Source organism: Camellia sinensis, chromosome 1 (genome assembly GCF_055761805.1).
Source record: "Camellia sinensis isolate YWXY chromosome 1, ASM5576180v1, whole genome shotgun sequence".
NCBI classification, from domain to species: domain Eukaryota; kingdom Viridiplantae; phylum Streptophyta; class Magnoliopsida; order Ericales; family Theaceae; genus Camellia; species Camellia sinensis.
The window spans coordinates 202,285,386-202,302,956 of NC_138961.1; the positions used below are offsets into that span (position 1 = coordinate 202,285,386).

The 17,571-nt window shown below is 35.6% G+C and overlaps 1 protein-coding gene across 3 annotated transcripts in view; it reads right to left on the bottom strand.

Annotated features, from left to right (window-relative positions):
- Positions 1–9,436: 9,436 nt before the first annotated feature.
- LOC114320838 (allantoinase) overlaps positions 9,437–17,571 on the bottom strand; it is a 33,664-nt gene continuing 25,529 nt past the window's right edge. The window contains exon 8 of one of the 3 annotated variants that reach the window (XM_082893080.1): positions 9,437–9,643. The gene's annotated coding sequence lies outside the window, so the exon portion shown is untranslated. Of the gene's footprint in view, positions 9,647–10,783; positions 17,526–17,571 lie in introns of those variants that run through there. The other 2 variants (XM_082893083.1, XM_082893078.1) reach the window with 2 other exon arrangements.

Sequence of the window (17,571 nt, forward strand, 5' to 3'; positions counted from 1 at the left end):
GGAGGTTTTGCCCACAGTTGGGTGGCACACCCAATGCATCTAGTTTGAGACAGACATAGAGCCACCAGCCAGCACAGTCAGCACAGGCCTCGAGGGCCAATCATGGGGCCTCATCAGCTCAGTCAGTGCATCAAGCCTATGCTCTGAGAGGTGAGTAGGTAGACCAAAGGCCTAGAGGGCGCGTGTATGCTTTTACCACGCCAGATCTTGTACCAGCACCCTCGGTAGTGAGAGGTACCTTCTTGTTTTGCAATTCTTGCTAATGTGTTGATTAATACCGGTGCATCCCATTCTTTTATCTCATTTGCATTTGCATCGATTTTGGGATTAGAGTTGGCACAGTTAGCATCTTCTATTTGTGTAGAGTCACATTTTGGTGGTGAGGTTATCTTGAAACAGGGATGCCGGGGTTGTGACATAGAGGTTGTCGGCTTCCTTTTGCATTTGTATTGCTTGATATGTCTAGTTTTGATGTTATTTTAAGTATGAACTGGTTATCGTCATATCGGGTTGTTATAGATTGCTACCATCAGAGGGTTACTGTATGTACTTTGAGTGGTGATTGCTCTTATTTCTTGGGGGACTGGGTGGATAGAGTCTTATCAATGGTATATGATCCACGTGGGCAGAGTGAACTTAGTTGCCTTCTTGCTAGCTTCTTAAGTAGTGAGTGTGATGAGGTCCGGGTGGAGTTGCTAAGGATAGTTTGCGAATACCTAGATGTCTTTCCCGAGGATCTTACTAGTTTGCCACCTCATTGAGAGATCGAGTTCTCTATTGATCTAGTGCCTGGTATGGCATCGATTTCTTTGGCACCGTATAGGTCTGCACTTGCTGAATTGAGTGACTTGAAGATTTAACTCCAGGAATTGCTAGATAAGGGTTTTATCCGCCCTAGTACTTCACATTGGGGGGCACCGACTCTCTTTGCTAAAAAGAAAGATGGGGCGTTGCGACTTTGTATAGATTACCGGAAGTTGTACTGAGTGACTATTAAGAACAAGTACCAATGCCTTGTATAGATGATTTGTTTGATCAGTTGAAGAGGTCTTGTTACTTTTCTAAGATAGATCTAAGATTGGGTTATCACCAGCTAAGGGTAAGGGAGGAGGATATCCCGAAGACGGCATTCCATACGCGGTATGGCCATTATGAGTTTCTAGTGATGCCTTTTGGGCTAACCAATGCACCGGCTGTGTTTATGGATTTGATGGACTGGATTTTTCGTGAGTTCCTAGATTGTTTTGTGGTCGTTTTTGTAGACGACATCTTGATTTACTCACCCTCTGAGGAGGAGCTCGAGGAACACTACGAGTGGTACTTGAGTTGCTTAAAGCCCACAAGTTGTATGCTAAGTTTGGGAAGTGTGAATTCTGGTTGAGAGAGGTTAAGTTCTTAGGCCATATGGTATCCAGAGAAGGGGTGACTGTAGATTCATCCAAGATAGAGGCAGTGCAAGATTGGGAACAACCTAAGAATGCCTTTGAGATCCATAGTTTCTTGGGGTTAGCCTGGTATTACTCTCGGTTTGTGAAGGATTTCTCTAGGCTAGCCTCACCACTAACTAGACTGACGAGGAAGAGAATTAAGTTTGTGTGAAATGAGACTTATGAGAAGTCATTCCAAGAGCTTAAGGTTAGACTTACCACTATTCTAGTATTGATTATTTCGGAGAGGGGTTTAAGTTATTTGGTGTATTGTGATGCCTCACGAGAAGGTCTTGGTTGTGTTTTGATGCAAGAAGGGAAGGTAGTAGCCTATGGCTCACTACAATTGAAAACACATGAGAGAAACTACCCTACTCATGACCTAGAGTTGGCAATGGTGATCTTTGCGTTAAAAATTTGGAAGCATTATTTGTATGGGGAGAAATTTGAGGTGTTTTCTGACTACAAAAGTTTGAAGTATCTGTTTACATAGAAAGACTTGAATTTGAGGCAGAGGAGGTGGATGTAGTTCATAGAGGACAATGATTTGGGGTTGCATTATCATCCGAGAAAGGCCAATGTTATAGCTGACGCCTTGAGTAAAAAGTCTATTAGCGGTGTGGCTAGTATTGTCGTCCGGGAGTGGGAGATGTTGGGTGCTCTTGGAGAGTTTGACTTGTATCTTGGCGAATCTGTTAAATCTGCGGCCTTGTTTACGATAGTTGTCCAACCTACACTTGTGAATCGAGTGTTAGAAGCGCATAAGAGGGACCTTGAGGTAGAATCACTCTGGGAGAAGATCTCTAGTAGGAAAGTAGAAAAGGGCTTGAATGTATATCCCGACTAGAGTGTGAGATACCGTGACCATTTGTTCGTACCGGAGTCTTGCTGAGAGGAAGTACTCCAAGAGTTTCACCATTCACGCTTTGCGGTGCATCCGGGAGGTACAAAGATGTATCACGACCTTTGTCACCAGTTTTTGTGGAGAGGTATGAAGAAGGATGTAACTGTGTTTGTATCGAAATGCCTTACTTGTCAGCAAGTAAAGGTCGAGCATCAGAGGCCAGTGGGTTGGTTGCAACCCTTGCCTATAGCTAAGTGGAAGTGGGAGCATGTCATGATGGATTTTGTTGTGAGTCTTCTGAGGACTCAACGGGGTAGCGATGCCATTTGGGTGGTAGTTGACCAGTTGACCGGTTGACCAAGTTGGCGCATTTCATATTTGTACGTGTGAGCAATTCGGTAAACTATCTTGCAAACCTTTACATTAGGGACATAGTGAGGTTGCATAGGGTCCCTGTAACAATTGTTTCAGATAGAGATCCGTGTTTCACAACTCGGTTGTGGCAAAGCTTGTAGAGTGCCTTAGGCACTAGATTGACCTTTAACATTGCGTATCATCCTCAGACAGACGGGATGCTTGAGGATATGCATTCAGATCCTTGAGGATATGCTTCGAGGTTTTGTCCTTGACTTCAAGGGGTCGTGGTAAAGGCACTTGCCCTTAGTGGAGTTTGCCCATAACAATAGCTTCCAATCGAGTATTGGCATGGTGCCATTTGAGGCCTTGTATAGCCGATTGTGTAGGTCTCTAGTGTGTTGGGCCGAGGTGGGTGATGCACCTTTGTTGGGGCTGGAGTTAGTTCGGGAAACGATGGAGAAAGTAGAACTTATTCGTAAGAGGTTGGTTACGGCTCAGAGTCATCAGAAAAGTAACACTGACCGTAGGAGGAGACCTTTGTCATTTGAGGTAGGAGATCATGTCTTTTTAAAGATATCACTTAGGCAGTTGATGAGATTTGGGGAGAGTGGGAAGTTGTCCCCTCAATTTATTGGCCCTTTTGAGATCCTTGAGCGGATTGGGGAGGTAGCTTATCGTTTGGCGTTACTGCCACAGTTTTTCGGGGTTCATGATGTGTTCCATATTAGTATGCTCCGGAAGTATGAGCCGAATCCATCGCATGTGTTGGATTGGATCGACTTAGAGATAGATGATGATGCCTCGTATGGGGAGAGACCGCTGAGAGTCTTGGATACTAGGGACCAAGTTTTGCGAGGCAAGACGATTCCCTTGATTAAGGTATTATGGAAACACCACGGAGTTGAGGAAGTAACTTGGGAACATGAATTGGAAGTCCGAGAGAAATATCCGGACTTATTTGTTGGTGTTTGAATATATATAATGAGATTTTGATTATGCAAATGAAATGTAAAAGCATTGTACATGTTTTAAAACACGAGAACATTGTATATGTTATGGGGTATTTTGGAAACATGGATTCAATATAAGCATTGTATATGTTTTGAGAATATGGAATATCGTGCATGTTGTATCACTTTTGGAAGCATTGTATATGTTGTGTAAATTTTAAACATTGTAAATGTTTTGGGAAATTGTAAATTGCACTTTAAATATTGGAACTTGTGTATCGAGTTGATGGGAATGAATGGTCGGAGAGTGGGTCATGATGTTGAATTTGTTAGATTAGCATTGTTGTGAATGGTTTAATAATGACTTTGAACTTGATTTGAAATTCCAGGGACTGAATTCCTTAAGGGGGGGACGTTATAGTGATTTCGATTTTGACCCAACTCTTGTTGCATTCCGGACTCGGGCTTATGATTTCTGAATATTGTTCATTGTTGTTTTTTCCCTTATTCCTCCTTAAATGTGGTTATTGGATTGTAGTTGTGTGTTTGGAACGGGTTGGTTGCTTGATTTTTTCCAAACCTTGTTGCCTAGATTTTTGCTCCTCCGCTTGCTCGAGCGGACTTTGCAAACTCTCAGTATTTTTGCAGACCTGCAAATACTGGAAGAGCGTATTCTATGCTTGAGTGGTTTCCTACGTTCGAGCGGATGGGTGCTCGAGCGTCCAATCTTGAGCTCGAGCGATGTCCTTCGTCTGTAAAACTTCTGAAAGTGTGTATTTTGCGCTTGAGCGTCACTTCTTGTACTCAAGCGAACTGCGTGTATATCAGTCCATGAACCCTAGACAACTTTTTAGCTCATTTCTTCATTCCTCTCTCTCTCTCTCTAAAACTTTCCAAAACCCTAGATCTTGAGTTTCTCTCTCTAAAACTCATCTTCTCTCTACTATTTTATCTAGATCCATTGAGATCTTCACCCTAGTGCCTTTGAGAAAAGGGTAGAGCACCTCAAGAACTCCGTTTTGATCCGAGTAGAAGTTGGTTTCGACGTCTTTGAAGTTTCTTCTTTATTGCTTTGGTCTTCTAAGCTTGAGGTAGGGATTTTTTACATTTTCATATGGTTTTTAACTTAGTTATTCGTTGTTGTGTAACAATGGTGGGATATGGGAGTGTTATGGACAAACCTAGGGTTTGGATTTAAAATCAAAAGAGGGGTTTTTGAGTGAGTATGATATAAAGGGTTATGGAGTTTGAATATGAGGTATCTTGTGGCAAAGTAGTTGACCTTGGCCTTTGGGTTGATATTTGGAAAAAGAGAGAGGGGAGTTTGCTCTAAAATGATTCAAATATTTATTTTATATAAATAAATGAAATTGGTGTTGTAAATATGAAATTGGACGAATATTGAACTAAATGGTGGAGTTGGATATGTATTACCTCACACCTTTGAAAATTTTGAATAAATTATCTGTCTTGAGATTGAATATCTATTTAGAAATAATTGTATTGGGCTATCGATGAAGGATAACTATGATTGTTGTAGAAATTACATGAGGATTAGGTGAATTAAAACTAATCTATTGTTGGTTGTCATTGAATATGACTATGTTTTAAACACATTGTATATGTATGATGTTTGGGAGGAGAAAAGAGATGTACTCCATGTTTGGGAGGAGATAGGGGATGGACTCCATTGAAATTAAGTTGGCTGGAGTGTCATGGGTGAAAGTCTCGAAACCGCGTGTATACATCGGTGCCGATCCCGTGGACGAAATTTTCGAAAAATGGCAGATTGAAGTGTTTGTGCGGTAATTGTGTTTAGTGGAGAACTACTGAGTTATAGCCTCAGTTGGATTGTTGAAAGATAATGAAATTGGCACATGAATTAAATTAATTAAAGGAGAATAGATTAAGATATGAACTTGGTACTTTATGATTATATAAAATGTGAATGTTTTGTTACAGGCATTGCATATGCACATTGTACTTATATCTTTGTTAAATCTCATATATCGTGTTAGATTATTCCTACTGGGTTTTGGCTCACCCTATTTGGAAAAAAAACATTTTTCAGGTGTTGGTGATATGTCTCTATCAAGACAATAGTTTGGAGGGACATTTAGGAAGCAAGAGCTTCTTTTTTTTGTTGTATTCTTTTGTATAACCAAGGGCTTTAACTGTATTGAGCTAGGCTCACTTTTGTTGTAACCAAGCAATGACTTTGAAAGATGTAAGACTATATGATTACCTGTTTAGTTTTTAGTTCTCTCAACATTGTAATACATGTTGTAGATTCAGAAAAAACAGTTTGAGAATGTATATCGCATGTGTTATCTCTTGTATACGAACTTTGATGAATGAAGTCATATTATTTATTTTATCCTTCCGCTTATGGGTTGTATTTATTGTATTATTTTTGGGGTGAATCTGTTTTAAGGAAACTATGGTATCACACGGATTTTAGTTTACTTCCTGTTTTTTTTGTTTACTTTACTATTTTATTCCATGTTGTATGTGTTTTATATTTCTGTTCTTCAAAATGTAATGTCCAGCATAAATTAGTTCCATGATTTCTTGTTCTATAATTTAAATATCCTTTTTCTGAATCTGTTTGTAATTTAATTATACCTATTGTACAACATGAACCACATTGGTTGACTTTCATTGTCTCCATCCACAAAACCATGTACATTCAAGCACACATACACAGGGAGGGAGTCATTAAACATATGAGAAGTATGTAAAAAGTCCTTATATTGGTTTTCATGATGGATTTAGTAACAAATTTTTCCAAGTTTTGTTGCTTATGGGCTTCATTTAAAGTCACTTTTCTTCTTCTTCTTCTTCGTGTTGTGAAATGTCGGTTTAGCAGAAGGATGGAGTTGATTTTTTTATTTTCTCTTTCCATTTTATTTATTGAAGAATGTCTTCTTGCTTGATTGATACTCAATTTTCATTCTTTCCCTGTAGCATAGCAAATTCACTATTACTAGTTTGGCATCACTATGTATATTTTTGGACTTAATCAATAATTTGACACAAGAATAGTTTATCTCATTACCAAATTGTTTTTTAGGTTTGTTATGGCCAGAGAATTACATCTGCTTTGTTAATAACCGTGCGAAAGAAAATTGGATTTTGTAAGACGATCATAAAGTGAAGGTACATTCAATTAAGTTACAACGTTTTGTTCTTATATCTTACCTTTCGTTTAGTTTGTGTAATTTATGTTTAAATTTGAACAGTTATTGGTAGTTGGGATGGTGTTCTTGCAATGTGTTCAAGAAAGTGTTCGCAACCCCAACTTCTATTTTTTGAAGTGAAGGGAGTTGTCCTTGTAACTCCTTTGGAGGAAATTAAGGTGCTCGACAATCCTTGGGAAGTACAAAAGGATGAAGGAAAAGATCTAGCAACCATGGCAAGCCCAAGCAAGGTAAGCAACCTTTTATTAGGGGGGTGTTTGGCAAGTTGGATTTTAGCCTCTCTTTTTTTGTGTGGCTAAAATCTACAAAAAAACAAAATAGGCTAAAATAGCTAATAAGATAAAATGTCACATCAAATCCATAATAATTTCACTTTTTCTTTCACAAACATTACATCCAACTACAAAAAAATCAACTATTTTCCCAAACACATAAATTTTAGCCTACTAAAATAGTCAAAAACGAAATATAATCTACTAAAATAGCAACCTCTTAAACACCCACTAAAGCTAGGTTATCCCAAATATCATTCTAATCTGTAAACAAATAATAAAATAATAAAATTGGCATGCTATACATGTTGACACGGCATTTGCAAATGTCCAATATCTGTCTCGATATTTCAAATCGTTTAATATATAAAACTCTTCGAACACATCTTCCCTTCAAAAACACGTTGATTAATAAAAAATAGTATTTAAAATATCTAAAGTACTATTTTTTTTTGTTGAGTTTAATGATTAAAATATTATTTTTATTGATTTTATTTCATGAAAATAGGCAAATGATTTATATTGACAATAAATCAAAACTTTATAATTTAAACTGATAAAATAAAAAATTCAGAATTTATTTTGTTATAACGTTTAAATCTAGTTTTTTTAAAATATAATTTCTCCTAATCTATTCAACTAGACAAATCAAAAAATAAAAATAAATATTTTTTTTTAAAAATCCACTAACGACAAAAAAAAAAAAAAAAAAAAGAAGTTTTTTAGTAAACTTTTTGGATTTTTTTAAAAGATTTTTTACTTTTAAATTCTTGAAAAAGATTTAAAAAAAAAAAAAAAAACTTGACACAATTTTTTTATAAAAAAATCACAAAAAAATAAAATAAAAAACAATGTACTACCTCCGTTCAAATTTGTTGGTCCATTATTTCAATTTTGTTGTCTTAATATACATATTCACTTTGAAAAGTTAAAATTTAAAGTTGAAAGTTCCAAGATCATCCCTTATAAGTAATTATAAATATATTTAAAATAAAAATAAAATAGTATTTTAAAGTTTGAATTCAAAAAACACTATTAATATAGGATAGAAGGAGAAACTTATGTAGTTGGGTATCAAAGGAGCAATGCTACATATTCTAATTTTTTCCTTCCTAATGATGTGAGAAACAAACCAATCAATTCTCTTCAAATTATTTGCCATATCGTTTGGGGGGAGTTTTAGGAGAAATAATTAGGAATGGAACATTTGGTGTACATATAGGTAGGGGTGTAAAAATGGTCCGACGTTCGTGGGTGGCCTGAAGACTGCCAAAGGTTCGAGGTGGACCCAGTCTATTTCAGCCCGGGCCTAGGCCTTCCATTTGTGGCCCGGCCCGGCCCAAAAAATTTCAATCCCGACAGCGGCCCAACCCAACCCACCCATCCGGCCCTCTCTCTACCAATGGTCAAATTTCAAAAAATAAAAATAAAAAACTTGCAATGATTAAATAATTAAAAAAATAAAATAAATAAAAAGTTTGATCTTGTAAAAATAAAAAAAACAAAAACAAAAACAAAATAACATAATAGTTAATAATTTGCACAATTATCTATAATTGAATTACAAGAACTGAAATAAAAATTATATAATTAAATAAATAACATTAATAATTTAGAATTTTATTTTTTTTTATAATAGTTTACCCACCCCTAGGCTAACCACAAGAACAAGAGAGAGAGAGAGAGAGAGAAATGGAGTGTGGGAGTGGAGTGGGCACCGTGGCTGTCAGTGCTATAGCAACCGAAATAATGGAACAAGAGAGGAGAGGGAGAGAGTGTGTGTGTAATAAGAAACCAACAGTCATAATTCAAATTAACAAACCAACAGTCATAATTCAAACCAACGACCAATGCTATATACAAACCAATAGTCATGATTCAAACAGTAATATATATTTATAAATTTATTTCACTCTTTAAAACTATTATAATTATCTTTCATTTTTTAAAATAAATCTCACAACAAATAATTCTCTCTCTTTTAAATTCTCTCAATCTCTCTTAAACTCTCAATTAATTTTAAAGTGTCATCCCTAAATTGTGCAACAAGAAAATTTTATCAAAAGAAGCTAATTTCTTATCGCATTTGCCAGTCGGTAACATTAATTAGTTTAATCAAATTTATTAGCTACTCATTTTTTTCATTAATTATTTGTGCATATATATTAATTATTATTTTTTACTGATTGTATTTACACATTATTTAAATTAATTGTTAATTCTTATACATTATCTTACTTACATTACTATGAATCCCAATATTCTTAATGCTTATGTCAAAGTTGATATATATACCACACAACATGAATCTGTTGATTCTCCTTCTAATATCCCTCTTCCAACGGTTGGATCATCATCTAAGAGTAGAAGTAGTAGTGCTTGGAAATATTTTGAAAAAATATTTATAAATAATCCTGATCGTACAATTACATTTAAAGCAAAATATAAATATTGTGCACATTTATTTAGTGGTCGCTTGTGCGGTGTCACCAAAATGCGTGTTCTAAACCACGGTCCATGCTCAAGCGCTGGAACTTACACTCAAGCATAAAATCACTGAGAAGGTGAAAACTCTGCTCGAGCGCAACTTTTCCTGCTGGAACAGGAAGGCCAAAACACCAAAAAAAAATACAACTCGATTAACCGAAGCTTGTTCGCAGAATTAGCAATAAGTAGGAACCTACCACTATGCAACTTTGATTACTGATTTGATTGATTTTATAGGGACAAAAGAATGATGCTTCTAAAGCTTTGGTAGCTATTTTGGATGTTCTTCATTGGTCATTTACTTTTGGTTCTTATACTAAAATTACCCGGAAACAGTTACACAGACTCTCAAAATTGTGATAGTGATGCTTGTATAGCACATACAATTCTTGGAATGAACATAATTGAAAAATTGAACTGTAACGCTTGTAGTACTACTGAATCCCGACAAATGAATTATCTTTGAAAATAGACAAATGCGTTTGCAATCAGACAATTAAAGGCATGTTTTTTCTGAAGCATTTTATGATAAATTGTCAATTTGTCCTGTTATAGCGAAAGAAAAGAAAAGTCCATTTTAGATATATCTTTTAAAGTTGTGTTACTTCCCAACTCAGCATGATCATCCGAATGAGCTTTTGAAACGCGACATAATGGAAAAACATCAAAACAGTTGTGGCCGCTATAGCAAGCCAAATATTCCTCATTGTATTCTTTCAACTCCTCCACGTGTAAACGACAGGTAAATTATAAGTTGTTTAAAAATATTTCATTATGCTTTGTGTTCTTTGTATACTAGTTTTTGATTTGTTAATTGCAATTCTTAGTTGGGAGAGTCTTGAAGAGCCTGCACATAAAATATCTACAACATTGGGAGCTCTGAGTACCAAGATAGATATTGGTGTCATCTATGAGGGTTTAGATCCAGGAAACACACGTTATCTTATTTCAATGGTAAACTTGCCTTCGCTTTATACTCTTCTATCATTTAGTTCCATTTTTCATGATGGATTTAGTAAATAAATTTTCCCAAGTTTTGTTGCTTATGGGCTTCATTACTTTTTCTTCTTGTGAAATGTTGATTTAGCAGAATGATTGAGCTGATTTTTTTTTTCTCTTTCCATTTTACTGAAGAATATCTTCTTTCTTGATTGATACTCAATTCTCATTCTTTCCCTGTAGCATAACAAATGCACTATTACTAGTTTGGCATCACTAGTTATATTTTTGGACTAAATCAATAATATGACACGAATAGTTTATCTCATTAACAAATTTCCTTTCAGGTTTGTTATGGCCTAGAGCACGACATCTGCTTTGTTTACAACCGTGCGAAAGAAAATTGAATTTTGCATGACGATGATAAAGTGAAGGCACATTCAATTAAGTTACAAGGTTTTATTCTTACATCTTACCTTTCATTTAGTTTGTGTAATTTATGTTTAAATTTAAACAGGTTATTGGTAGTTGGGATGGTGTTCTTGCCATGTGCTCAAGAAAGCATTTGCAACCTCAACTTCTATTTTTTTGAAATGAAGAGAAGTGTCTCTGTAACTCCTTTGGAGGAAACCAAGGTGCTCGACAATCCTTAGGAAGTACGAAAGGCTAAAAGGAAAAGACCTGGCAACCATGGCAAGGTGTCACGGGTTGCCTTGCAAGGCTAACTCCGTGACGTTTCGCACACGGTGGTGTAGCCATTTGAGTGCTCAAGAGTGGCCATTGGAAGTGCCCCAACGTGGCCTAACATTGGCCCCAAGTAGCCCAAGGCATGTAAGCCACTAATAGCCAACAAAAGACAAAGCCATAGCCCATATAAGTCATTATGACTCCTCGGACATGAATGATGTTTCCTCCTACCACATGGAAAATTGCTTAACAAGCTATTATAAGGGGGCATGGTGTGCTACCTACCTGCCTCCCCGCCCAAACTAGGCTTGAAGTAAGCAACCTTGGGGCAACTCAAGGGCGGGATTTAGGCATCCAGAGGGGTGTCTAGAGTCTCCACGTGGGTTTGGGAGCCCCGTGGACGATGCAATAATGTAAGCATTGCGCCTGTCCTCCCGAGGGGAGGTCCACTATGTTGTTTCCATTATGCCACGCAATATGATATCTTTGGGACTCGTTTTGGACCGAATGGGCTATCGAGGCACCACTAAAGGCCTCGCGTGCCAACTCTAGTGCTTGGTTTGGGTTCAACCTTGCACGAGGGGATCCCGTGGCTTAAGCTAAGCGGTTGGACAGCGACACCGCATATGTGGGCTATCGAATGAAAGCATCAAGCTATGCAATGACTACGTCCATTGAGGGACTACATTATGCTACATGCAAACTACGGATTGAGACATCGCCTTACTCATGCTACACGTTGGTGCAACGCTAAGGTGCGCAATGGCCTTAGGCGGAATCTAGCACACATGTTGGCACAAGAACTACGCCGTAGGCAAGAGATTGACCCTCGATGGCTTGTGGGCTTCGCATGACCGAGTGGCCATCCAATATGCATCTATTGAGGCATGTAGACCCTACGACACTTCGAGATGCTACTAAAGACCCAACATGCAACGTTGGCTTGTCGGCTAAGTTGAGGACCTTTGCTAGCACATTGTTGTGTGGCTAGGCACCTTGATGACATGAACCTAAGTTGGGCGAGCACCTTGCTTGAGGTAAGCTTGGCGCTATGCAGCGACTTATGCCGTGCTTGGTGCACTAGAGGTGTCAGGCCTACTTGTGGCATCCGGGTGAAGACGGAGCTTCCATGTGAAGTTGTTTTGCTTGACAAAGCATGGGCCCTAATGTTCAAACGGGTGAGACCATCAACACTCGATTTGTCAATGAGCTATGGCGGGCTTAAACTTGGTGGAGTTTGAGCGCCACACGGGCAAAAATTGATCCGCTGCACCTCTAAAGGAGTCGGCCCGTGACACAAGGCCAAGCAACCTTTTATTAAAGCTAGGCTATCCTGAATATCATTCTAATCTGTAAAAAAATAATAAAATTGACATGGCATTTGCAAATCTCCAGGACTTGTTTGGATGGTTATATTCCCAAAGAAATATGTAGCAGTAAAAAGGGCTTTATGCCTACTTATAAAGTGACTTATTATGTATTACATACAATTATTGTTGTTTACCATCTAAGGTTGTTTTAATCCCATCATACATCTTAAGATATAAATAAAATGGGACATATACAGGCAAGTGCTTGCATTTTGGATTGTTGCTCTTTCATGGGTGAGGAAATTTGATCCAACGAAAGATTCTCTGAATAACTAACAAAAAAAAAAAAAAATTAATGAAGTAAAATAAAACCAAATATTGAATTTAGTGTTCCATATTCCTCCTGAAACATAAATGAGTAAATATAAGCTTGCCATATTGAGAGGTAGCTAAAGGAGATTTCGAACTTTTAAAATTTATATTTATTTCATTCACTCAAGTAGTTGAAAACCATGGAAGGGCCTTTGCTCGGATTTCTGGTTTGTCCACAATTTTTAGAGACATCATGAGCACCATAATGAGCCAAAGGGTGCCTTCAAAGCTATCCTTAGGGTTGATTTGATATTTAGAAATATTGATTTAACAGATACATTTGGGCAATGTTAGATTTTGATTTAATTTTATATTTTATTACTGTTTGTTTGTATTCAATATTCAAATTTGTAGTTTAAATTCTATAAAATTTGAGGGTTAGTGATTCTATAACTTCTATTATTTAAATTCTATAAAATTTGTGGGTTAGTGATTCTATAACTTCTATTATTTGTAGTAAAATTTGTTATTTGCAGCGATATGCTTTATAATTTTTTATTTTTCTGTAGATATGGATTTGGGTGATGAACACCCATTCAGTCATCTCTTCAGAGACAGTCTAATACTGTTATTTATGTACTTGAGGGTGACTTGGGAAACCATTCCTACGGTTATACCTCCATGCAAAACTGTGTTAAGGATTAGCACACTGGATTACAAAACTGATGAGGAGGCGTTTGAAGGGTTTATCTGCTTGAAGTCTTGCAAAGGGTTATATGTCTTCGATAGTTTCATGTTGGATAACAACATTTTATTAGTAAAAAGATTAGGGCCCGACTTGGCAACGTACTTTCAAGATGAATACACAACATTTGTAAGAAAGGGTAAGCCTTACACTCGGTTTGAGTTTATCAAGGACAATTTTTGTGCAATTTTCAGGTATTGTTTTTCTTCTAATTATTATGTTTAATAATAATACTTTGTAATTATTATATTTTGCAATTAGTTATAATTGTTGTTATGTAGGGATATATTTAACGGATTATGGCACATATATTCATTACAATTTGTGAGTGGAATGAGGGCTGGCAGTACTTCATTATTCAATAATTGTGCGAAACTTTTTTTTTATTCATAATCTTAAATCTGGTATGTTTAGCAAGTTATATTTTTTTATTTTAATAATTTCTTTCCTTGGTATTGAAGTTTTTTTTGTTTTACAATTTTTTTTTTTTTTTTACGAAGTATTTGAGGAGCTTGTTGAACTAGGGGAAATAATCATTGAAATTTTATTAAAGCCGTGTGGTAATTGGGATGGTTTTATAAAGATACTGGAAAATTGTTTTCATCGAGCTGTACCAGTTGATTTGTACTACTTTGTGTATTCTCTGTGTGATGAAAATTATTTGTAAGTTTTATTTTTATTTTTTTAAAGCTTTTTTTTATTTATATATTTTTCAATGCACTATTTTTTTTTTTCTTCGTTTTGTAGGAATAATGTTGATTTGCATTGCCTACTTGATAATTATTTTTTTAGAATACAATAGAAAAATATAAGTTCATTCGTAAGTTGGATAATATTTTACACGTACAGCAAAGGTTAGATACCTCGTATCTTGATGAGTATATACATGAATATCTTCGTGTTACTTATGGTATTATTGTACCTTCTGGCTGGGAGAGTTTGGTTCCAAAGTCAGGGCCGGCTTGGGATGTCTATTATCGATTTGAAGCAGATATGAAGAAGGACAGCAGCGACAACAATAGTAATCGGCTTCAAAGTGTCAGCCATAAAATAGTAAGATACATACGCAACTTGTTTGAACATGCAAATTCCAACTTCCCTGTACATGTATGTATATATAATTTTTGCCTTTATTTATTTATTTGTCCTCTGATCTGACTTTATTAAAAATTAATTCTTCTTTTAAATTTTTGATAGATGCGTGTGATAATGGAGAGAATTGTTTAGATGGAAGGCGATATGTTTGGAGGGACTGCTGGCCTCTTACGCCGTGCATGCAACCACCACTTTTTTATGCCCCAGCAATATTGAACGGTATTTAGTGTCTCTGGTTTTTTGTTTTTGAATTATTTTTTGTTTTTTGGATAAATAACCAAATACCATTTAGTATTTCAAAACAAAAAACAACCACACTAAATATCATTTAGTGCTGGTAGGGGCTATTTGACAGGAGATAAAAAAAAAGGTGGTTGCAAGCACGGCGTAAGAGGAGAGCAGTCCCTCCAAACACAAACATAATATTGTCTTCCCCCTGAACAATTCTCTCCTTTTTCACATGCATCTATCAAAAATTTAAAAGAAGAATTAATTTTTAATAAAGTCAAATCACAGGACAAAAAAAAAATATACAAGTACAGGGAAGCTCGAATTTGCATGTTCAAACAAGTTGCACATGTATCTTACTATTTTACGTCTAACACTTTGAAGCCGATTACTATTGTTGCTGCTATCCTTTCTCATATCTGCTTCAAACCGACAATAGACATCCCAAGTCAGCCATGACTTTGGAACCAAACTCTCCCAGCCAGAATGTGCAATAACACTAAGTATCACAAAGATATTCATGTATATGTATCTAACCTTTGCTGCACGTGTAAAATGTTACCCAACTTACGAATGAACTTAGATTTCTCCATTGTATTCTAGAAAAAAGAATTATCAAGTAACCAATCCAAATCAACATTATTCCTACAAAAAGAAAAAAAAAAAGAAAAGTGAATTGAAAAATATATAAATAAATACAAAGCTTTGAAAAAATTAAAATAAAACTTACAAATAATTTTCATCACACAAAAAATACACAAAGCAATACAAATCACCTGGTACAGCTAGTTGATGAAAACAATTTTCCAACATCTTTATAGAACCATCCCAATTACCACACGACTTCAATAAAATTTCAATGATTATTTCTTTTAGTTCAACAAGCTCCTCAAATACTTCGTACAAAAAAAAAAAAATTCTATAAAACAAAAAAAACTTCAATACCAAGAAAAGAAATGATTAAAATAAAGAGTCTAAAATAAAAAATAAAAAAAATATAACTTGCTAAACATACCAGAGTTAGGATTATGAAAAAAAAAAAGTTTCGCACAATTATTGATTACTGAAGTACCGCCAACCCTCACTTCACTCACAAATTGTAATGAATATATGCGCCATAATCCGTTGATCATATCCCTACATAACAACAATTATAACTAATTGCAAAAAATAATAATTACAAAATATTATTATTAAACATAATAATTAGAAGAAAAACAATACTTGAAAATTGCACAAAATTTGTCCTTGATAAACTCAAACCAATGAGTGTGAGGCTAACCCTTTCTCACAAATGTTGTGTATTCATCTTGAAAGAACGTTGCAAAGTTGGACCCTAATCTTTCTACTAATAAAATGTTGTTATCTAATGTGAAACCATCGAAGACATATAACCTTTTGCAAGACTTCAAGCAGATAAACCCTTCAAACGCCTCCTCATCAGTTTTATAATCTAGTATGCTAATTTTAAAAGTTTAATTCTTAACACAATTTTGCATGGAGGTATAACCATAGGAATGGTTTCCCAAGTCACCCTTAAGTACATAAATAACACAATTAGACTGTCTCTGAAGAAGATGACTAAATAGGTGTTCATCACCCAAATCCATATCTACAGAAAAATAAAAATAAAAAATTATAAAGTATATTGCTACAAATAACAAATTTTACAACAAATAATAGAAGTTAAAAAATCACTAACCAACAATAACCCACAAATTTTATAGAATTTAAACTACAAATTTGAATATTGAATAGAAACAAACAGTAATAAAATATAAAATTAAACCAAAATTTAACAATCTCGCCCTAATGTGTCTGTTAAATCAATATTTCTAAATATCAAATCAACCCGAAGGATAGCTTTGAAGCACCCTTTGGCTCATTATGGTGCTCATGATGTCTCTAAAAATTGTGGACAAACCAGAAATCCGAGCAAAGGCCCTTCCATAGTTTTCAACTACTTGAGTAAATGAAATAAATATAAATTTTAGAAGTCCGGAATCTCCTTTAGCTACCTCTCAATGTGGCAAGCTTATATTTGCTCATTTATGTTTCAAGAGGAATATGGAACACTGAATTCAATATTTGGTTTTATTTTACTTCATCAATTTTATTTTATTTTTTTTGTTAGTTATTCGGAGAATCTTTCGTCGGATCAAATTTCCCCACCCATGAAAGAGCAACAATCTAAAACACAAGCACTTGCCTGTATATGCCCCATTTTATCTATATCTTAAGATGTATGATGGCATTAAAACAACCTTAGATGGTAAACAACAATAATTGTATGTAATACATAATAAGTCACTTTATAAGTAGGCATAAAGCCCTTTTTACTGCTACATATTTCTTTGGGAATATAACCATCCAAACAAGTCCTGGAGATTTGCAGATGCCGTGTCAATTTTATTATTTTTTCAATTTTTTACAGATTAGAATGATATTCAGGATAGCCTAGCTTTAAAAAAAGGTTGCTTACCTTGCTTGGTCTTGCCATGGTTGCCAGATCTTTTCCTTTCAGCCTTGCATACTTCCTAAGGATTGTCAGGCACCTTGGTTTCCTCCAAAGGAGTTACAGAGACACTTCCCTTCACTTCAAAAAATAGAAGTTGGGGTTGCAAACGCTTTCTTGAACACATGGTAAGAACACCATCCCAACTACCAATAACCTGTTCAAATTTAAACATAAATTACACAAACTAAATGAAAGGTAAG